The sequence below is a fragment of the Capra hircus genome, chromosome 15 (assembly GCF_001704415.2).
Source record: "Capra hircus breed San Clemente chromosome 15, ASM170441v1, whole genome shotgun sequence".
In the NCBI taxonomy this organism is placed as follows: domain Eukaryota; kingdom Metazoa; phylum Chordata; class Mammalia; order Artiodactyla; family Bovidae; genus Capra; species Capra hircus.
This window is the reverse complement of record NC_030822.1, coordinates 38,024,025-38,040,804: the sequence shown is the minus strand read 5'-3', so window position 1 is coordinate 38,040,804 and position 16,780 is coordinate 38,024,025.

Here is a 16,780-nt window from a genome sequence, read left to right as displayed (position 1 = left end):
GCCTCTTCTATTACGGCACCAATCTCATCATGAGGGCTCCACTCTCATGACCTAATTTTCTCTCAAAGGTCTCACCTCCAAATGCTATTACATTGGGCACATTGGGCTTCAACATGTGAATTTGGAAGAGAAACCATAGCGTGAAGAGTTGGTTTGTTATGCAGCAAAAGCTAGCTGATACAGAGTGGTATGAAGAATAGATAAGAGATGCATTGTCCTAAGTGATAAAAAGATTATGTGCTAATCACAGTATCTGAGCCACTTTTCTTCAGCTGGAGGCTTCCTTCCTCTGGGCTGGTGCAGCCCCATACAAAGCTGCATGGTTTGCTCAAGAGTGTGGATGGAACATCAGCCCCCTTCTGCCCCTTCGGCCAGGCACTCTTGATCAGGGGCCCCCTCACCCAATCATAAGCAGCCCCTTTGCATGCCATCCCAGTGTCTGATATCACCCCTTCTAGGCAGCAAGTGTTATGCTGGGTAATCTCCTGACACAGCCAACTGGACAAGACTGGTATCTGACCAGGAGATGCTTTTGGCAATCTGGATTATAAAATATGGAGAAAATCTCTTTGTAGCAAGAGTAAGAAGGTAAAAAGAAATATCCAGAAAGGCCCTGCAGTAGAGTATGGGGTCAGAAGTCCTGAAGGGCCATTGAGGGTTCAGTTCAGTTCAGTTCAGTTGCTCAGTAGTGTCCGACTCTTTGTGACCCCATGAATTGAAGCACGCCAGGCCTCCCTGTCCATCACCAACTCCTGGAGTTCACTCAAACTCATGTCCATCGAGTCAGTGATGCCATCCAGCCATCTCATCCTCTGTCGTTCCCTTCTCCTCCTGCCCCCAATCCCTCCCAGCATCAGGGTCTTTTCCAATGAGTCAACTCTTCACAACAAGTGGCCAAAGTATTGGAGTTTCAGCTTCAGCATCAGTCCTTCCAATGAACACCCAAGACTGATCTCCTTTAGGATGGACTGGTTGGATTTCAGTGAAAATTCAGAAAGTACAAGTAAAGAAGAGCTGGAAACTCCGCGGGCATACAGATGGTGTGTGGGAGAGGAGAGGCAGACACACAGGGTTAGCAATGGAGCCTTACAGTGAGGAATGTGAAGATCAGCCACGTGGGACCTGACACCAGGTCAGGCTCCTGACACCTTGCACCGCTAGCGTCCTGTCCTTGAGTCGCTGGAAGATAGAGATCCCCTGCTTTTTGGCCTCCCTTATTTGGACGCTTGGTTCCTTCTGCACTAAAGACCCCTGAGTAAGAGAAAAGCTTATCCTCCACCGTCTGAGGCCTCAAAGCCAGATGGACTCCACCACTGCTCATCTGTTACCTCCTCTCTGGTCCAGTTACCTCCTCTTGGGGGCCAGTGCGGGGCTCCAGGGGCAGGACAACAAGAGCCACTGTTTGCTTCTCTGGGCCCATTCTTCAGGGCACGATGGGGGACATACAGATTGTGCCTAGGGAAAGAGTTCCTGAGAACAGGCTAAGGGCCCACGACCCACCCATGCTTCAGGACTAGGAGACCGAATGGAGTGGATAGACAGGGAGAAGAAGCTTTAATCTGAGGGCAACCGCAGAGCTAGTACACAGGGGCAGGCTCCCCCGAGATGGGGGTGCCCTGATGGCCTGACGCCAATTCTCACCCCCACTTAGGCCCGCACTCGCCCAAGCACTGGGCAGGGCAGGTGGGGCTGACCCCTGAGAAAGAGAAGGGACCTGCCATCATCAGGCCCAGCACCCCTGGACAAGCTTCCCCGCAGCTCACCAGGGCGGTTAGTGTCTCTTCAGCAGGATAGAAGACCCCTTAACTGGTTATTCAGTTTTTTGACAAGAGGAACAGTGGTCCTCTTCTGCGCTCTTGCCTGTAAAATTGCTGGCTGGCAATCCCAGAAACTGTTGCGTTGGTTCCCATACGCACAGCGCCATCTGCTGGGAGGACGGAGAAGTGATCCAGGGGCTGCCCTGCGCTGGGCACAAGCCAGAAGTCACATCCTAGGAAAGCCCCTCTCCTGACAGTCCAGCCGGAAAGTCCCAGCTTCCCTGCCTGCTTCCTCACCTCCCAAACCGTCTCTCACACCCGCTCTGGGTACCCACCCGTCTGTCCTGGGTTCCTCTCCCCTAACTCCTTACTTTATATAGTTGCTGCCTGAGGATGGATTCACACTCAAGCATGGAGGCAGAGGCTCGGAGTAGGAGCTTCGGGGCACATGTCCCCTCGGGCAGAAGATGATGTCTGTCCTGCTGTCATCCCAGACCAGGCCAGGCCAGGGGCAGGGAGCCACAGGGTTTGACCTATCACAGGTCTGGAGGGAAGCCTACAAGGATGTACTGCCTCCAGTCAGTCCCCGGGCGGCCAGGCCACAGGCCCAGGCCCGTTCCAGAGCCAACTGCACCTGAAGCTGGGAGGGGTGAAGCAGAGTGTGCCCCCAATTGTGAACTCTGCCAGGAAGTCAAGGGGTCAGAGCCACACAGAGCAGGGAAGAGAGGGAAGAGACCTCTGAGACTTCCCACAACCCCCGCTTTATGGATGGGAAAACTGAGGCCCAGAAACAGGGTGCATCGCACTAAGCTTTTGGATAAGAAGAGCTAGGAAAGCACGTTCCTGAAGGATCCAGAGGACATCTAGCCCAATCGTTTCCGTTATGGATGGAAAGGGAGGCCCGGAGGGGCACAGAGGAGAGGGTTGCTGACCTACTCCAGGTTGCGCTGCCAGTTTGTGTCTGACCTGGGCTTTTCTGTGCACCAGCCTGCTCCAGTTGGGAGAGGTCAGCTCCTATCGTAGAAACTGCTTGAAGACATGGGGCTCTGGGACAGGAGGTGGCAGGCCTCCTAGCCGGCTGGTGAGGGAAAATGCTGAGGCAGCAGCCACCGCCGGCTGCCCTGTCCTGCTGTGAGTTCCTACTGGTTTCCTTGCTGCTCAGAGCAAGGCCAAAGTGGGAGGCTTATTTATTCCTGTGCTTTTATTTATTCATTTTTTATTCATTCCCATCCTGTCAGTGTATATTGTTTACATTATAAATCATATGTATTCTCACACTCCCTCTTAAGGAAAAGGCCCAAGAATACAGATTGTTGAAAAGCTGTGAAAATGGTGGCAGCTGCAAGCACCCTGTCTGCATCCCCCTTAGGGGCCCTCTACAGGGCTGCAGAAAGCCGTCATTATACCAGACTGAGGGCTGGGACCACCTAGACCTTCCCAAGCACCCACTCAGTGCAGCATGCTCCCAATAGAGAATGCATGAGAAGGAAGAGGAATGAGAGTAGATGGTGGTCTTCAGGGAAACCCGAGGATGGCATTTCCCCCACACCTCCTTCCTGAGCTGGCCGGGTTGGGGCACCGCCTGCTTGAAGCCATCTGGAGGAGTGAGCCACATCCAAGGTAGTCTATAGGAAAGCCTCAAGTCACCAGAGACATATATTGCAAATGCCAAGGCCAAAGGAGAAGAAGCAGATTTGTGAAGAAGAGATGGAGGCTAGAACTGGTAACCTGGCAGGGCATGGCATTCAAGCAGAAGCAAGTAGGCACAGAAGCAGCAGGCTCGGGAGAGGTCTGCTCGGCTATCACAGTTTGCATTTACAGACTGACTTAAGCGGGGGGATGACCTAAAGTTCTGGCCAGACTGAGATTTGAAGAACTAAGCTGAGCAAATGTGTCTTGCAGCTGTGAGACTGAGCAAATGGGACATGTATGTCTGAGCAGGAAAAAATTCAGTATTTTAATTGCATATCAAAACATTTGAATATGTCTAAAGCTATACTCAGAGGAAGAGTCATAGCCTCAAATACATTTCTAGGCAAGATAAGTAACTAAAAGCTAGCACTACAAGCAAATCCCCAAATTGCAGTGGTTTAACTCATTGGAAAAGACTGATGCTGGGAGGGATTGGGGGCAGGAGGAGAAGGGGACAACAGAGGGTGAGATGGCTGGATGGCATCACTGACTCAATGGACGTGAGTGTGAGTGAACTCCGGGAGTTGGTGATGGACAGGGAGCCCTGGCGTGCTGCCATTCATGGGGTCGCAAAGAGTTGGACACGACTGAGCGACTGAACTGAACTGAACTGAACACAATAAAGGTTGTTTCTTGTTCAGGCTACATGCCTGTTTCAGTTACTTAGGGGTGCAGGCTTTTTACAGGATCTTTTGCCTTGTTGCGGAGCTATCCAGAATACAAGGCCTACAAGACTATGATAAAAGCATAAGGAAGAGGAGGGAGAAAACATATTGGCTGAGTTCAAATAAAACATACATCACTTGTGCTCACAGTTCATTGGCTAGAGCTGCAAATCGAGTGGCTGAAACCAAACTTCAAGGGCTCTGTGATATGTAGGTGAATAGCACATATGCATCCAGTGAGCACTGTCTCAGCCACATGTTGAACAGTAGACAACAATTAAAATAAATGACTTAGGCATCCTTCTAGACAAACCAAGAAAAAATATCCTAAGAAAAGTTGCAAGAAGAAATTAATAATAAAAGTAGAAATTAATTCATTAAAACAATTTATTAACTGCCCAACTGACAAAAAGACTAAAATAAAATAGTTAATCAGGTTTAAAAAGAAATACTATACAAAACAGGGAAATACCCACAAATAAGTAGAAAATTAAAGTAATTATAATTTTCAAATGTTATAATTATATGCTATTATGGTTTTAAAGTTGTGAAATTACTTCTTGAAACTATTATAAAAATTGACTAGCAATATGTTAATAATCATAGAGAGTATTGAGAAAATTGTCAAAAGAGAGATTCTCCTGTATGTATACACACTTGCATGTACACAAACAGTTTCAGAAGTGAATTTTTTCCAACCTCTGAGGAACAAATAATTCTGGAGTTGAACTGTTCCACTGCATAAAAAGAAAAGGAAGCTCCAGGTTATTTGTAACAAAGCTAATAAATTATTGATAGCAAAACAGGACAAGGCACAAAAGCAACTATAGATTAATCTCACTTTTGAATAACAAAGCAAAAATCTTAAATAAAATATGAGAAAATAGAACTTAGCATATACTACACTGTTATCAAGTGAAATGCATGCCAAAAATGCAAGTGTGATTTGAAGCAATTTACCATATTAACCATCCAGATATATGTTCTCAGACTAGAAGTTAGCATCATTTTTAATGTTGCTTACTGTTTAACAACAGAGTAATTTCTATCAAATTAAAAATAAGACCAGAACATACTCTAACACTACTAATTTTTAACACTGTTGTGCAGTTATTGACTAATATAAACAGATTGCCTATCTCCACTTCACTTAGTGGTTCTTCCGGGGTTTTATCTTGTTCCTTCATCTGAAGCATATTCCTCTGCCACCTCATTCTATGTTGTTATTTGTATTTTTATGTCTGTGGTAGGTCAGTTCTATTTCTCATCCTTGGAAAACTGGCCCTCTGTAGGAGGCATCCTACACATCCCAGCAGTACACTCCCCTCTTATCCCCCAAGCTATATGCTCTTGGGTTCCCCCTAAGAGGTCGATGTGGGTCCTTCTCTTGTGCTGGGCTGACTATGTGGGTGGTCTGGTGGGCTTGGTTGACACCTAGTCTGGTTGGTTGTCAGGCTCTGCCTCCTATGCATGTGGCTGGCTGCTGTTTAGCAGGGCCTGGCCACAGCATGGCTTGTTGTGGAAACTTTGGGGACCCTGGGGTTAGTACCGGCTCACTGCTTGGCAGAGTCAGGGTCCTGAAGACTTTGGGGCTGCTGCCCACCCACTGGCAAGTGAAACCAGGGCCCTATGTTAATGCAGGACTACTGGCAGGCAGAGCTGGCTCCTGGAGTCTGGCTACAGGCCAGGGATTGTTGTTGTTCAGCTGCTCAGTCATGTCCAACTCTTTGTGACCCCATGGACTGCAACATGCCATGTTCACCATCTCCTGGAGCTTGCTCAAACTCATGTCCATTGAGTCAGTGATGACATCCAACCATTTCATCCTCTGTTGTCCCCTTCTCCTCCTGCCTTCAATCCTTCCCAGCATCAGGGTCTTTTTCAACGAGTTGGCTCTTTGCATCAGGTGGCCAAAGTATTGGAACTTCGGCTTTAGCATCAGTCCTTGCAACGAATATTTAGGGTTGATTGCCTTTAGGATTGACTGCTTTGATCTCGCTGCTGTCTGAGGGACTCTCAAGAGTCTCCTTCAGGACCACAGTTCTAATCAGGCCCTGCTGGCCATCAAAGCCACGTGTCCTGGGGGTTCCTCCCTTCCCCCATGCCAGATCCCCAGGCTGGGGAGCATGACATAGGGCTCAGAACTCTTACTTCTATGGGGGAACTTCTGCAATATAATTATTCTCCAGCCTGTGTATTGCCTACCTAGGAGGTATGGGATTTGACCATATTGCAAGTGAATCCCTCCTACCATCCCACTGTGGTTTCTTCTTTATATTCTTGGATGCAGAACATCTTTGGGGGCAGGCTCCAGTCCTTCCATCAGTAGCCGTTCAGCAGTTAGTTGCCTCCCTGGTGTGTCAGTGAGAAAAGCTGAGCCCAAGTTCCCTTAACTCCACCATCTTTGGGGGCCAGAATTAACCAATACAAATAGCCAAGAGAAATTAATACAAGATAATATTGGAAAGAAGGGGTAAAATTATGGTTATTTTTAAACAATATGAAAAATCCAGACAATTCAAAGGAAACAAAAAATGGTAAATGACAATTGGAAAATTGACATATAAAATCAGATTTTTCCTATGTGGGAAAGCAACAAGTTAAAGAATAATACTGGGGAGAAGTTCACATTCAAATAACAACAAAGAAATACGTGTAAGAGAACAACTATAAGCTTCACCTGAGGAATTGAAAGACTAGAATGAATGATACAAGTAGTACACTGGTATTTGGCTGGAAAAATTCAATTTTATAAAGATGATAATCATTAATAAATGAATTGATACGTTAATTGTGATATCAATGCTAACAATCAGTTTAGAAAACGATTCTAAAGTTAATCTGGAAAAATATAAGAATAGGCAGTAAAACTCTGGATAACAAGAGAAAAGAGAATTAATCAGCTCTACCAGAAAATCAAACATAAAGCTTTGGTAAATAAAATAGTACACTACTGGCATAACCGATGGTCACTGGCCCAGAATGGAGAGTCCAGAGAGAAGTCAAAACGTATATCTACATTTATAATAAAGGTAGCATTTTGAATCAATGATTAAAATATTGTATTATTCAATAAAGAGTGCTCATTCACTAGCCAGTCTTTTCTTGGGAGTGGGTGGGGAGGAGGATGGGAAGAAGAAGCGGGATTCCTGCCTCATTCAACTAGCAAAGTAAATTCCAGGTGGATCTAATATAATTTTGGAGCATAGAATCATAAAAGTACCAAGAGGAGACATGGATGGATGCTTTTCAAATTCTTAAAGTGAGGAAAGCTTTCTTAAGTATATAGCCCTAAAGCCTTAGATAAAAGTCTAATAAATCAGCCATTAACAAGGCAAAATCTCTTCTTCAACAAAATCTGGTTATTTCCAAGCAGCATAGTTTGGCATGGATATTAGCTTTCTTCTTTGTACCCTGCATTCTTAAAATACACATGTATCAGTTTTATAAAAACAACATCCCTATCTTTAAAAAAAAGTAAGTCATTTAGGTCTTTAATCCATTTTGAGTTTATCTTTGTGTATGGTGTTAGGAAGTGTTCTAATTTCATTTTCTTACATTAGCTATCTAATTTTCCCAGCACCATTTATTGAAGAGGCTGTCTTTGCCCCATTTCTTGCCTCCTTTGTCAAAAATAAGGTACCCATAGGTGCATGGGTTTATTTCTGGGCTTTCTATCTTGTTCCATTGGTCTGTATTTCTGTTTTTGTGCCAGTACCATACTGTCTTGATGACTTTAGCTTTGTAGTATAATCTAGAGTAACAGAAATAAAATCAAAAGTAAACAAGTGGGACCTGATTAAACTTAAAAGCTTTAGTACAGCAAAGGAAACTATAAGCAAGGTAAAAAGACAACCCTCAAAATGGGAGAAAATAATTGCAAATGAAACAACTGACAAAGGATTAATTTCCAAAAACATACAAGCAGCTCATACAACTCAAAACCAGAAAAACAAACAACCCAATCAAAAAGTGGGAAAAAGACCTAAACAGATATTTCTCCAGAGAAGACATACAGATGGCTAACAAACACACGAAAAGATGCAAACATTGCTCATTATTAGAGAAATGAAAACCAAAGCTACAGTGAGATATCACCTCACACTGGTCAGAATGGCCCTTATCAAAAAGTTAGCAAACAATAAATGCTGGAGAGGGTGTGGAGAAAAGGAAACGCTCTTGCACTACCGGTGGGAATGTAAACTGATACAGCCACTATGGAAGACGGTATGGAGATTCCCTGAAAAACTAGGAATAAAACCACCATACGACCCAGCAATCCCACTCCTAGGCATATACCCTGAGGAAACCAAAATTGAAAGAGAAATATGTTCCCCATTGTTCACTGCAGCGCTATTTATGAAATCTAGAACATGGAAGCAACCTAGATGTCCATCGACAGGTGAACGGATAAAGAAGTTGAGGTACATATACACAATGGATATTACACACTCATAAAAAGAAACACATTTGAGTCAGTACTAATGAGGTGGGTGAACCTAGAACCTATTATACAGAGTGAAGTGTGTCAGAAAGAGAAAGATAAATACCATATTCTAATGCATATATAAAGAATTTAGAAAAATGTTTACGGGGTAACAATGGAGAATCAGATATCGAGAACAGACTTATGGACATGGGGAGAGGGGAGGAGAGGGTGAGATATATGGAAAGAGTAACATGGAAACTTACATTACCATATGTAAAATAGATAGCCAATGGGAATTTGCTGTATGGCTCAGGAAACTTAAACAGGGGCTCTGTATCAATCTAGAGGGGTGGGATGGGAATGGAATGGGAGGGAGGTTCAAAAGGGAGGGGATATATGTATACCTAAGGCTGATTCATGTTGAGGTTTGAGAGAAAACAGCAAAATTCTGTAAAGCAATTATCCTTCAATAAAAAATAAATAAATTTTAAAAAATTAAAAAATAGAAAGTAAATCAAGCAATTAAAAAAAGATCACTTTGAAATGTCAAGAATTAAAAGCAACCATATAAAAAATATCATATACATAAATATAAAACTATAAAACATATAGAAGAAAACAAAATCTGCTTGACCTTGAGTTAGGCAAAGAGTTCCTGATGTAGAATCCAAAGGACAACCCAGAAGAGAAAATATTGACAAGTTGGACCTTATCAAAATTAGAAACTTTTGCTCTGTAAAGGATACTTTTAAAAGAAGAAAAATATCAGCCACAGGTTGGCAGAAAATTCTGAAAACTCAACAATAAGAAAGCAATATAATTGTTTGTTTAAATGGCAAAAGTTTTAGATAGACACTTTACCAAATAATCACGTGAAAGGATGTGCTTTCAATACCACTAGTCATTAGACAAATATAAATTCAAAATATCATGACACTCTAATATATGCAGATTAGAGTGGATAAAATTGAAAAAGAAAAGCTGACAGTACCAACTGCTGATGAGGCTGTGGAGCAACTAGAATTCTCATACATTTCTGGTAGAAAAGCAAAACAATATAACCTTCTGGAAAACCTAGTGTAGCAGTTTCTCAGAATCCCATTTCTTTGTATTTATCATAGAGAAATGAAAATCATGTTCACACAAAAACCTGTACAAAATGCAACATTTCTTAATCACCAAAAACTGAAAATAACTCATGCCCTTCTATGGGTGAATAGCTAAACTGTGCTATATCCACATAAGAGAATACCACTCAGCAACAAAAAGCTGTGAACTATGATACACACACCAACTTGGATGAATCTCAAATGCATTTGGCTAAGTGAAAGAATTCAGTCTCAAAAGATTCCATTTCTAAGACATTGTGAAAAAGGCAAAAGCATAGAAACAGAAAACAAATGAGTAGCTGCCAGGAGGATCTGAAGACAAAGATGGAGCACACGGGGATTCTCTGGAGTGGGGAGCTGTACCCTGAGGTGGCGGTTAGAAGAGTCTACGTTCCCTGGTAGCTCAGACAGTAAAAAACCCACCTGCAATCTGGGATACCTGGGTTCAATCCCTGGTTTGGGAAGATTCCCTGGCGAAGGGAAAGACAACCCACTCCAGTATTCTTGCTTGCAGAATCCCATGGACAGAGGAGCTTGGCAGGCTACAGTTCATGAGATCGTAAAGACTCACATACAGCTGAGTGACTAAAAACACACACACACACACACACACACACCCCTGTAAAAACTCATAGGGACAAAAGTGAATTTTACATCTGTCAATTTTTAAAACCAAACAAACCAACCCAGTGATTCAGTTTTCCACATTTAAAGTCCTGATGGAAATGAACAGCTGTACCAACCCAGAAAGTGAGGGAGAGTGTAAAGATCTGTAGGGTACCAAGACTTTATAAAAGCACGAGACCGTATCCTTGTGGTGGCAATAGTTTATCCATCCACATGGTCGCATCAGTTTCATAAGAAAAACAAAAACAAGAGAATACCACCCAAATAATTACAGTTTCAAAAAGTACTGAAAGCAAGGGTTATTGAGGAGAGTTTCTGCTGCTTACCAGTTTTGGCACCCAATTTATTTCTGCCTTCGTTTTGATTACATAGTAGTCAGAACATTCTGATGCTGGAGGAATGTAGTGAAAATGACAATATATTTTAAGTTCACCTTGCAACCTCAGGATAATCTTCAATTAACCCGTTTCAGAAGCTTGAAAGTAAACAGTAGAAAACTTTTTTCAATAGAGAATCACCAAAGTGATCTGTTTGCATTCCTTATTGAATAAAGTGTCACAAATGAAGAACTCCAAACTTATCATTTTTACGAACACATTTATAAGAAGTCCAAATATATTTATATCAGTGGCAGAAGAATGAAGAATCTTTATCCTCAGGCTATACTTTTTTAGAATGAGTTAACTTGACAGTGCTCATTAACACATCAGAAATTGTCTTTGTATTCAAATTTAATGTGTACTGCAGTCAAGCCTGTTCTAGTCTCAAATAGTTAAAAATATTTTTAAAAATAAAATTCAGAACACGCATCGAAGGAAGCCCTGCAGCAGCTGAATTCCTACAGAACATCGTTGTAAACCACCCAGCCACAGCACGAGGGCTTCCTAGGTGGCTCAGTGGTAAAGAATTTGCCTGCAGTGCAGGAGACCTGGGTTCGATCCCTGGGTCGGGAAGATCCCCTGGAGAAGGAAATGGCAACCCACTCCAGTATTCTTGCCTGGAGAATCCTATGGACAGAGGAGCTTGGCGGGCTACAGTCCATAGAGTTGCAAAGAGTCAGACACGACTGAGCATGCACGCATGCCTCCCAACCCCCACCCCAGCCACAGCATGATACACACCATTTAAGCCAAACATGAGAATGTGGATAATCAATCATTCAGTGTAAACCTGTTACCACTTTACTTACTCAGCTGTGGTTTTCAGCTGGTATATAAGAGGCATATAAACTGATTTCCAGTCAATTTAGGAGTTTTCCCAAAACACATCTTCATTCATTCATCCAAAGATTACTGAAGCTTACCATGTGCCAGGTACTGTTCTAGAAACTGGTTACGCAAAAGCAAGCAAACTCCCTGCCCTCATGAAGCTTGTACTCTAGAGGGGAGGGGCAGGAGACAACTGAAAGTATTTAATAATAAGCTGAAGAATGTGATAAGTTGATGTTATAGACTGAATGTGCTCAGTGGCTTCAGTCATGTCCGACTCCATGCAATCCTACGGACTGTAGCCCGCCGGGCTCCTCTGTCCTTGGGATTCTCCAGGCAAGAATACTGGAGTGGGTTGCTGTGCCCTTCTCGTAGACTGAATGTGTCCCCCTGAAATTCATATGTTGAAACCTAACCCTCTATGTGATGGTATTTGGAGGTGGAGACTTTGGGAGGTAATTAAATCATGAGGGTGATGAGCTTCATTAGTGAGATTAGTGCCTTAATAAAAGAAACCCCCAAAGAGCTCCCTTGCCTCTTCCTCCCTGTGAGAACACAGAAAGACAGATATCCATGAACAAGGAAGCAGGCTCTCACTAGACACCAAATCTGCCAAGGCCCTGTTCTCAGAGCTACAATCTCCAGAGCTGTGAGAAATAAAGTTCTGCTGTTTCTCAGTCTCTGGAACTTTCTTACAGCAGCCTGAAAAGACTAAGTGTCATTGAGGAAAATAAAGCAGAACAGCGGCTAAGGAGTGTTTTACTTTAAAAGGGCTGCCAGGGAAAGTTACTGATAAAAGCGACATTTGAGCATAGACTTGAAGGAGGTGAGGGGTCAAGCCATGCGGATATCTGGGGCAAGACCATCCCAGCAGGGAGCACGGGGCAAGGGTCCAGGGTGACGCTGCCCAGACACACGTGAGTGACAGCACGGAGGCCAACGTGGCTGGTAGAGACTCTCAGATGTGCTCAGAAAGGTGAGGATGTGTGTGAACCCGGGCTGCTTGGGACCCCCAACCTCATAGCAGGATCCTGTCCCTCTCTTTGCCTCTTCCCTTGAGGGATCACTGTCTTCCCATGCATTTGGGAGAAGCAGAATTTGTCTTAAGTGCATTCTTGACCAGACACCCTGTAGCCTGCTTCTCTGCATTCACCTGACTAGCCTGCAGCCCTCCATTCACATTGCTTCAGGTCACCTTGGCTGCTGTTGTTGTTTAGTAACTAAGTTGCACCCGACTCGTTGCAATCCCATTGACTACAGCATACCAGGCTCCTCTGTCCATGAGATTCCCCAGGCAAGAATACTGGAGTGGGTTGTCATTTCCTTTTCCAGGGGATCTTCCAGACCCAGGGATCGAAACCACGTCTCTTGAGTCTCCTGCATTGGCAGGCAGATTCTTTACCACTGAGCCACCAGGGAAGCCCTTCCTGTCACCTTAGCTGTTGGGATTAGAATTCTTCCCTGATACAATGCTGCTACGTCTGCCCTGGCCTTACAAAATGACAGTCCCTGCTAAAAGTGGGGCACAGCGCCAATGATATAGACATGGTGTGTCACAGGCTTTTCTAAAGGCTTGAAGAAATCATAAGAGGAATCAATGCAGGAGGAAAACCAGGATATCACCATACTAAATCCATAGTCTACCAGGCATCGCCCGTCCCGGGAGTTTTTTCCCAGCTGATTCTCTATTAACCCAAGTTCCTCCACAAATCACCAACCTTCAAACATTGTTTTCTCTTACCCAGACCTGAGGCTATCAAATTCCTGTCTCTGGGCCACCAGAAAGAGTCCCAAATTTTACAACATAGCAACCTCTCATTGAAAGAAAACACTACTTGAATTTATTCAGAAAAGCCCCTTGTCTTCATCGTTTCAACTGAGTTCAGACTATCCTCTGGGCCTTGCCTGTACCTAACCAAAAGTTTCACGGAAGCATTTTTCCTCTGCCAAGATTAAGTCTTTTGCCATACCAACACACATACATCTGCTGGCAACTTTTCTAAAAATGGCAACGTTTTACTTCTAGGATACTTGATACAATTAAAACCTGTTATACGTGATGGAAAACAGAAAAAAAGTAGCAGCTGCATTACTAAACATTCAGAAAACTAAGATCATGGCATCTGGTCTCATCACTTCATGGGAAATGGAGAAACAGTGGAAACAGTAGCTGACTTTATTTTGGGGGGCTCCAAAATCACTGCAGATGAAATTATACAGCCATGAAATTAAAAGACACTTACTCCTTGGAAGGAAAGTTATGACCAACCTAGACAGCATATTAAAAAGCAGAGACATTATTTTGCCAACAAAGGTCCATCTAGTCAAGGCTATGGTTTTTCCAGTAGTCATGTATGGATGTGAGTGTTGGACTATAAAGAATGCTGAGAGCCGAAGAATTGATGCTTTTGAACTGCGGTGTTGGAGAAGACTCTTGAGAGCCCCTTGGACTTCAAGGAGATGCAATCAGTCCATCCTAAATGAGATAAGTCCTGAGTGTTCATTGGAAGGACTGATGTTGAAGGTGAAGCTCCAATACTTTGGCCACCTGATGCGAAGAGCTGACTCAATTGAAAAAACTCTGATGCTGAAAAGATTGAAAGCAGGAGGAAAAGGGGATGACAGAGGATGAGATGGCTGGATGGCATCACTGACTCAATGGACGTGAGTTTGGGTAAACTCCGAAAGTTGATGATGGACAGGGAGGCCTGGTGTGCTTCGGTCCATGGGTTGTAAAGCGTCGGACACGACTGAGTGACTGAACTGAACTGAACAGACCATTACTAAAATGTTTTAATTTCTCTTAGAAGGAAAGAAGAATTTTTAGATAGAAAGTGTCTTTATATTTTTTTGGATACAGTATTTGGCATGTAGGATCTTAACTCGCCAACCAGGGAGCATGGAGTCTTAACCACTGGACTGCCAGGGAAATTCCCAAAGTGTCTTAATATATAATACTAATATATTTGTCTTTATAGCAGTGCAATCATAAAACATAGTTAAACTTTTTTCTTTGGCGGATGGGGCTTTCAACAGTCCTGCTGTAACCATACCCACTCCAGTATTCTTGCCTGGAGAATCCCAGGGACTGGGAAGCCTAGTGGGCTGCTGTGCACAGTGTGTGCACAGAGTCGGACATGACTGAAGCGACTTAGCAGCAGCAGCAGCAGCAGCTGTAACCATGCAGCCAGTCAGAGCTGCCATGACTTGAAACTTAACTGGGTATTCATGCTGAGAAGTTTGTCTAAACCATTCAGATTTGGTAACAAAATGACAGCAAAACCAATGTGATCCTTAAAAAAATAGAATAATATTTAATTGCTTGTTGTCAGTGATCAATAAGAAGACATTAAGGCTATAGTTATTGATTACATAAATATCTCCCAGTGAGAGAGAAAGTGTACATCAATCCAATCAAGTTAGGAAAGAAGACAAAAGGGAGGGAATTAGCTAGAATTAAACTGACTTCTTTATGACTCCTTTCTAGGCTCTAGGTCATTGATCCATAGTCACTTCTGGAAGCAGGTTAGACTTTGAATAATAATTATAGGCTGCTGCTGCTGCTAAGTCACTTCAGTCGTGTCTGACTCTGTGCGACCCCAGAGACAGCAGCCCACCAGGCTCCCCCGTCCCTGGGGTTCTCCAGGCAAGAACACTGGAGTGGGTTGCCATTTCCTTCTCCAATGCATGAAAGTGAAAAGTGAAAGTGAAGTCGCTCAATTGTGTCCGACTCTTAGCGACCCCATGGGCTGCAGCCTACCAGGCTCCTCTGTCCATGGGATTTTCCAGGCAAGAGTACTGGAGTGGGGTGCCATTGCCTTCTCTGAATAATTATAGGCACTTAATAATAATAGTAGCAGTCATGGTAGTAGAATTTAAACTGAGGCAAGCTCTATTCTAAATGTTCTGCATGCAAAGTCACTTGTTGGTTGCAAGAGTCATAATACTTTCAGTTTCAAGAGATGGAAGTCCAACTCAAGCAAGCTGAACACACACCAAAATATTGGTTGATATGGTGGGAAGGGTTCAGGACAGCTCAAGAAATCAAAGGAGGAGCAGAAGCAAGGAGAGTCCTGGGGACTCGCTATCCACCCCATTTCTGCACATTCCCTCTGGTTTTACTCTCCTCCTTCAGACAAGCCTATTCCACACAGTGAAGAATAGTTACCTGGAAACTCCAACCGTGCATCTATCTTAGTTTGGGCTCCCTCAAAGCAGACCCCAAGGCAAGAGTTTGAGTGCACTGCTCTACTGGAGAGATGATCTCAAGAAGTATCATGAGGGAGTGGGGAAGTGAGACAAAGGAGGAGAGCCCCCACATGGACCTGTGAATGAGCAGTCACAGCTGGAGTGGAGCCCAATCCCACTAGGAGGTCTCAGAAGGAATGTGTGGAGAACCCCTCAGATTGTCCACCTGAAGCAAGGAGGCCGAGGTATGTGTCTACCAGCTCCCTTCCTTCATTGTTTGAGAGTTGCTCTGGGGATGGGAGCTCTCTAGCAAACCTAGCTTGCTCCCCAAGCCAGAGAATGGCCTTATGCAGACAGACACAGAGATACCCAAATGGTGTATAGGAACTTCAGCAGGTGACCTCAAGAGTCACGTATCAAGGGATATGGTGGCATGCTTGTAAGAGCCACAGCTCCTTCCAGTGCCATGGCCCCCAAAGCAGTGTGGAGCTGCTTCTCTTCCAGCTCCAGGTCCAGCGAGCCCTGGAGGAACCCTGATCTAGCTGGCTTAGGTCACATGCCCACGATGGACCCGTCCTGGTCCAGCAGAGGGCTGCGTCCTAGGGAGGTGAGGAGCTTCAACTGTTGGAATGGGAAATGTTTCCTTGGCCCTTTCCTCCATCCTCTTCAGTTACCAAAAGCCATTCACTACCCAAGGGCCAAGTCTTGAGGAGAAAGTCACTGACAGGCACAAAACTGTCTGGTTCTCCAGTTTTCACCAACTTGATCTCCCTGTAGAAAGAAAATAGTCATTATCAAAAAGCCAATTGTCATTCTGCCTCTTTAGAAAAATTCCCATTAAAGATAAAGCAAATTTTAATTAGATTAAGTATCCAATTACTGTAATTACATTTTTAAAAAATTCACATCATGAAGATGACCCTTTTTAAAAGGGTTACAGGAATAATTAGTGTATTCATATTAACTAAAATGTATTGGATAATATTTATACCCAGAAGACAAAGTACATTACACACATTTCACCTTTGGGGAAAGCCTGCAAATGTTTTGGCAGTGGCATGAATATTTATAGGCGAGAGTGTGCTTTAGCAAGATTATGTGAGGA